We start from the raw sequence: 7,265 nt of genomic DNA, 5'->3' as shown, positions 1-7,265 counted from the left end.
TCCAAAGTGTGCACCATGACTGTGGGCTTTTAATAGTGTTCTGTGAAAATAAAAAGGGTTCTGTACTCAGTGGAGGAAATGCTTCACTAAATTGAATTAAACAGTCAAAAAAAAAAAAAAAAAAAAAACACCACACCAGCACACACACTCAGATGTGTCATTTACCAAATGATGTGGAACCCGGGAGACTGCCAGGCCCCGCTCCCTCCAGCATCTCGGCACCACCGAGGCGCACCCCGGCCCTGCAAGGCGAGCTGTTCAGAAGCCTTCACCAGCTGAAACTCTTCGTCTTTGTGACTCAGAGTGGCCTTTTCTCCCCCAGATTGTTTTTTATAGTGTAGGAGCAAAACAGGTGGAGGAGCTGAGCCCGTGACACCCTCAAAGAACCATGACGTGCGAGGGATGCTGAGCCGGCCCCCGTTGGGGAGCACCGGAGTGGGCAGAGGACAAGATGACAGATGTAGCCTCCCCAAGGGCTTCACAACAGGGACTTGTCAGAGGATACAGAGATTGTCGGATTGGATCGGGAACGTGAAATCCAAGCATATGCTGTTTATTAGAGCCACACCTAAGACATGTGTTCATGGTGAGATTAAATGTAAAAGAATGAGACAAAAAAGAGATGCGAAGCAACAACTAACCAAGAGAAAGCTGGCATCGCTATATTAATATCAGACCAAATAGACTGTGGGACAAAACAAACAAACAAAAAAACATCTTGTGAATAATGTTAAAATAGGTTCAAAATATGTAAAGCAACAATGGACTAAACTCCCAGGAGAAATAGACAAATGTACCATGGGGAAGGGACATCTCTCCACACTTCCCTCAGTGGTATTTTGGTCGAGCCAACAGTGATTCCGTGAAGATTACGGGAAATGTGAAGGATCTCATGATGGAGGGCAAGCACAGGGACAGGTGGGGACCTCTGCACCCAGGACACATGCAAAACTACATTCTTCTCCAGTCCACAAGTGGCATCAGAAGACACTGGGCACGTGCCAGCCATAGAGCAGGAAGCAATTTCTAAGACCTGGTGTCATCTTCTTGGAACATAATGCAATTAAGTTTGAAGCCAGTAACCAAAACCAATCAGCAAATTAAAACAAAACAAAACAAAACATCATAATGAAAAATTTAAAATACTTAGAACTACATTAATAAAAAGGACGCCGTAATAAACCTTGTGGGAGGTAGTGGAAGTGGTACTTAAGGGGAAATTTATAGCCTTAGAAGCTGTCAGATTGAGAATGTTTATTGAACTATGACATGATCTGGGAAAGTGCACAGATGTGAAGTGGACAGCTTGGATTTTTTCATATACACACAGGAAGCGCCATCAAACCTACCTCCCAAAGCTAAACACTGTCCTCACCTCAATGGGTTAATGGTTTTAGGTTGGTCTTGCACGTTCTGGAACTTCATATGTAGTTTTTTGTGTCTGTTGTCTTACACGTGGCAGGCTGTGTTTGGGAGTCACATGTCACACGTGTTCCTTTTGATTACAGAGTCATAGTCCACGTGGCCCAATGCAACACTTTTTTTTTTTCTTAACCCATTCACCTGTTGATGAGCATTTGGGTTGTTCGGTTTGGGGCCATTATACAAATAAAGCCACTCCGGATATTCACGTGCATGTCTTTGTCTGGACATGCACCTTCGGTTCTCTTTGGTAGAGACCTAGAGGTGGGATTGCTTGGTTAGGGTTAGGGTAGGTGACTTTCCAGGCTGCACCATTCCCCACCCCTGCTGGACACCTGTGGGGCTCCCAGGGGCTCCCCGCCCTCACCAGCACCTGGTGCCATGAGTTTTTTTAATGCTCCTCACTCTGATGTGTGTTTATAAGGGTCTCACTGTGGTTTTGACTTTCATTTCCCTGATGACTAAAGAAGGGGATCATCTGTTCCTAGGCCTTGGGGGGGTTGGGGGGGAGGCAGGGGAGGAAGTGTGGGAGGAAGAGGAGGGGGGAGGAGCTGGGGCTGGGGGAGGGGGCAGTGGAGGGTGGGGGGTGGTGGGTTGGGGAGAGAGGGGAGAGCGGGGGGGGGGGGGAGAAGAGTGGGAGGAGCTGGGGGGAGGAGGGGAGGAGCGGGGTGGGTGCTGGAGGAGGGAGGGGGTGGCCCGGGAGGACCGATGGGGCCCCTTAGGGCCTCCTCACTGTCCAGGAGGTGATGCCAGGGGCTTTCCAGTTTTGAGGGCTCGGCCCTGCCCCCACGTCCCTGGCTTCCCAAGCGACAGGGACTTGCCACCAGCTCGAGGTGGCACCTCTCGCGTCTTTGGCTCCAGGGCTGGAGGAGCCCTGACGTCGCCATGGTCTGCCAGGGTTTTACCCACCAAGTCTGTGCCCACGCTGGAGCAGCTGCAGAAGCAGGGACGCTGGGGCAGAACTGATGACGTTTTAAGGAAACTGTGCATTGCCAAAGCTCAACCCCGAAGAATGAGCTGGGCAGAGAAAAAAAAATTGCGAAAGTTGTCAGCCAGCCACCCTTGCAACAGCCTCAGGTCTAGGGAATTCTCAAACGAATTGTTCTTGACTTCAAGAAACAGGGAGTCTCAGGTTTTAAAGAAAGTAAAGCAAAGCTCCCAGATGTGCTTTATGAACCTCCTTTCAAAATGTGACAAAGACAACACACACGCGCACACACACACACAAAGAAAATTTTTAAATAAACAATAATTACCTAATATAATCCAAATGCTGATGAAGAGATGAATATACCATAATCAAGAGGAGTTCATTCCAGGAATGCAAAGATGGTTCAATTAGGAACTAGATCACTCTAATTAATCACTTTAACATGTCAAAGGAGAACATGGCATCAGTGGATGTCAAAAAGGTATTTGATGCAATTCAATTTGCCTAACAGACAAATTGGGAGAGATGATGTTCCAGTCAGCTATGGCTGCGTAACAAACCGCTCCCAAACAGTGGCTTAAATCCTAACAGGCATTCAGTTTGCTAGTGAACCTGCAAGGAGGGCAGGGCTCAGCCTCAGCTGGGGCAACTGGATGGAAGGGCTGGTGTGTCCATTTCCAAGATGGCACCCTCACAGGGTTGCCCAGCAAGGAAGCTGGTGCTGGCTGTCAGCTGAGAGTTCGGCTGGAGCTGAGGGCAGAGGGTACTGTTCCCTCTTGGCAAGAGTGGGTGCAATGGGGAATACTAGTCCAGCCATTTTTGGGAAATCAAATGTGCCACAGAGATGATACTTCATGATTGCTCTATCTATATCTATCTCTCATCTATTTATATTTATCATCTCTATCTATCTATCTATCATCTATCATTATCTATCTATCATGTATCTAATATATCTATCCATAATCTATCTACTCTATCCATCATCTATCTATCATCTATCATCTATATCTATCCATCATCTATCTATCTGTCTGTCTATCTATCTATCTCAGGCCAAAAGGCAGTCTTATGCTTGATGGTGAAACACTGGAAGCATTTGTTTTAGTCAACAACAAGACACTATCCCCTGAATACCACGATCCTTTAACGTTATCCTGTAAGCATTGTACACTGCAATTAAAAAAAGAGAAAGAAATACAAGCAATACAACTAGGAAAGGAAAAACCAAAAGGCTCATTGGGACGGTACAACTGAAAAGTCTAAGAGAATGAACTTGAAAACAAATTAAAAAAAAATAATAAGCCAGTCCAGCCTTTGGCTGGTGACAGCGTCAGCCTCAGAGCAAGAGGGAGTGAGTTTCTTTGCACAAACAAGTCAGAGACTAGGAGGGAGGTCGGCTCTCCTTTCCCATTTACAGTAGCAATGACAACTACAAAATGCCAAGGTGAGAACCCAGCCGTGGCGTGAGAAGAAATGTCACCCTTACAACATCAAGCCTTCTCACCTGGCAAGGGGCTGGGAGGGGCCACTGGGTCCGGCCAGGCAGTCACAGCAGTGGGGCGCACAGCTGGCCTGTGGGGTAGCAGAGGTGGTTAAAGAAGTGTTGTCTACACCTGCTCTGCTAGTTGCATTTTTTCTTTTTTCTTTTTGATGCAGGCACGGAATTGCTCGGCTGCCGCTGGTTCTGGCTCTTTCCACCCGCACTCACAGCTGAGCTCGGGCCCCATTTCCTCTTTGTTCTTCTCCGGTTTGGGCATCGGGTTCTGTTCCTGTAACCTGTCTTGGTAGTGGTCCCAATTCTGGGCGTATTGTCCATGAAATGGCTTTATTTTTCTGTCATTGCCCTCCCAGCTCTCCGATGGGTTGTGCCACCCCCCCCCCCCCCCATCCTCTAAGACATCACAACCCAGTTCCTTCAGCTTCAGGTCACTTGTGGTCAATCATTCCGTCGAATCAATTAATCATTCGGGTTCCTAAACCCGAGGGCCCTCATTGTCAAAGCTTGATTCAAAGCCTCCCCCCTGCCTGGAAGCCCATTTGCTTGGGCTGCAACTTCCCTTCCTGCACCCCTCTTCCACCCCTGCCGCAGGCCACCTACCCCCCAGTTCTGGCAGCTTGGAGCCCCTCGGTAGGAAATCCCGGAGGGTAGGGGGGTCAGTGGGGCAGCTGACTGGGTGCTTGGCTGCTTCCGGACGAGATAGGGACAAGTCCCTTGGCTCTGGAAGTGATTCTCTGGGTTGGCTTTGCAGGAGTCAGCTCCCCCCACCAACGTACCCTGTACCCCTCCTCGCCCGGACGCTCGAGGTGAGAGCCGAGGTCATTGAGGGCCACTCGGCCTCTTGACCTTGTCCTCACTTGATTTGCCCGACTCCCCGCCTCGCCGTGGCTTGACTATTCCAGGAAACTCTTGACTAGGAAGAAGTTGCAAATAATTGTTTTATTTCAGGAACTTCCTGAAAATCCATTTTGCAAACGTCAGACCATTCAGCCAGCCCTCGCCGTGGAAATAGTCTCAATTAGACCCCCTCAATCAAAGACGTGCCCTAAACCACACCCTAAAAGCCTTAGAACCTCCCACCTTTGGCGCCACCTTCCAGAAGCTTCCGAGGCTCTGCCAAGGTCATGTGCTCAATGGCTCTGCTTGATCCCCAAGTCATTTTGGTGACCTTACCAGGGAGAAGCTTCTAGTTGACAATGGCCCTTTTGTTCTGGGCTTTGGGTCGTGATTGTGAAATCTGAAACCAACATAATTTCCTATCCCAGTAGAAAACAGTAACTGGGAGTGAACACACTTTTCTGTCCCTGCCCTAAACACTTCTGATGAACAACACTGAGAACCAGTGAAAGTAAATCTACCTCTGGCTCCAGGAAACACTTGCTCCTGGAAGAGGGGACGGTCACCCAATGGAAAGCTTGAGTCTGGGACTCCTAAAAGCTGGCCAGACCAAAGCTAGATGTCACAAACTTTGCCTGACCTCAAGTTCTCACTTTCCAAGTCCTCCCTGCTTCCAAGACTCTATCTATCTCCTCCCCAAGTTTCCTCATTTGCGAGGGGACACAGACTGTCGGGCCACATCCTTCCCCTTGGCAGCAAGGCTGCTAAACTCAGCAGGATTTCCCGGGGTTCACTTGGGGGGAGCCCACGGCCACTGGCTGCAACTGGGGGGAAAAGGGAGGGGACCCCCCCCCCAGCACCTGTCACGTCTCTGGTAGCCGCGGGCTGGCAGGCAGAGGCCATGTGCCCATACTCGAGGTAGGTTCTGAGTTCTCAACATAATTAGCCAAAGCTACAGAAGAGTCTCCAAAGCAAGAGGGCCACACCGGATATGGGCAGGCGCGGTCCCCGAGTGCCCCAGTGTGCCCCAGCCAGGTCCGGCCCCTGGGGGCTGGGAAGAAGCCATTTCTTGTCACACTCTGGGCTTCAGTGGCCCCACTTCCTTGCACGAGTGTCTCTATGGCCTCACAAAAGGCCGGACCAGTTTGTCTGACCCGGGCAACAGGGTGGCCTGGGACCCTTTAGAACGATGGCCTTTTCGGGTGTTCTACTGTTTCTTGAGACACTTTTGGAGATTTCTATTTTTCATAGAAAATCCTCCATTGAAGTGCAGATTTTCAAATGTATTGGTACAAAGTTATACCTAACATTTAGTATTCTTTTATTTTTATTTCGTCTTTAACCCGAGATTTATGTAGAAGGGCAATTTTTAATTTCCAGTGGGAGGTTTTTGGGGGGAGGGGGATGTCATCTTGTCCCAGTTAATCTACCGTCTGAACTCTTGCTTCTTGGAATCGGCTGACATTTTCTTCATGGCCCACAACATGTGAATTTTGGGAATGTTTTCATATATATTGGCAAAGAATGACATCCATCCTCTGTTTGTTAGGTACAAAGTTCTCCATGCATGTCTATCATTTCGATGTTTTAGATGAACTATTTCGACATGGAAAAACAAGCTCATCCCAGAAGAAGAGATGAGTGGCTTTTTCAAATGATCTCAGAGTGGGGAAAGCCTGTTGAAGCCCGAAATACAAGTCAGAAGCCATAAGGGAAAAGACTAATACAGTTCTGCACGGAAAGTGCCAGAACAGAGTCAAAGACCAACCACACACCAGGAGAGACTATTTGCAACACATACGGATAGAGCAAGGATGGCTCTCCTGATCGTGGAAGGAACTCTCACCCACCACTGAGAAAAAGACCCACAACCCAACAGGAAAACAACAAAGGATATGGCCAGAGAGAGTTCACATGAAAAGAAATTTGAGGGGCCAGGAAAGACAATGAGTTCAACTTCACTCATAATGATGCAAAGTGATACAAATAAAAGCCAAGGTATGCTCTTGCACCTATTAGATTTGCGAAGGTGAAACTTTTGCAAGTACCCAAGGTTTTGGAAGCTACTTTGGCCACGTCCACTCTTGGGGATCCAGCCAACACCTGCAAGTTTGCAGAAGTGTTTGTGATGCAAAACCCAAACTACGAAAACCGTAAACAGCTTAACTGACCCTCCATGGGGTCCTATTTTTTTAATATATAAAAATTAATTTATGAACTATAAATAAATGATAGCTCCTCTGCAGCTCCAAAAAAACAAGGCAGGTTCATATGTGCCAACATGGAGTGATCTTAACATCTACAGTTAGGTGGACCCAGCGAAGTGCAGAATCACGTGTGAAGTGGGGCATTGAAGCCCTGGGCGTTTGTGTGTCGCTGGAAGGAATCCAGTGCCCGGAGCTGCTGTGACGTAGGGGATCACAGGTTGGGAGAATGAGAAGGGACTTTTCATCATACTCTGTACAATTCTGTACTCCTTGGATATTTTTTTTTTTAATGAGCAAGCATTTTTGAAAAGGAAAAGCTTGTGTGTGTGTGTTTTAATGGGTTCTAAACATGTTCAGGATAGAAAAC

Source organism: Choloepus didactylus, chromosome X (genome assembly GCF_015220235.1).
Source record: "Choloepus didactylus isolate mChoDid1 chromosome X, mChoDid1.pri, whole genome shotgun sequence".
NCBI classification, from domain to species: Eukaryota; Metazoa; Chordata; class Mammalia; order Pilosa; family Megalonychidae; genus Choloepus; species Choloepus didactylus.
The sequence above is the reverse complement of the archived record's forward strand: the minus strand, read 5'-3'. Positions refer to the sequence as shown.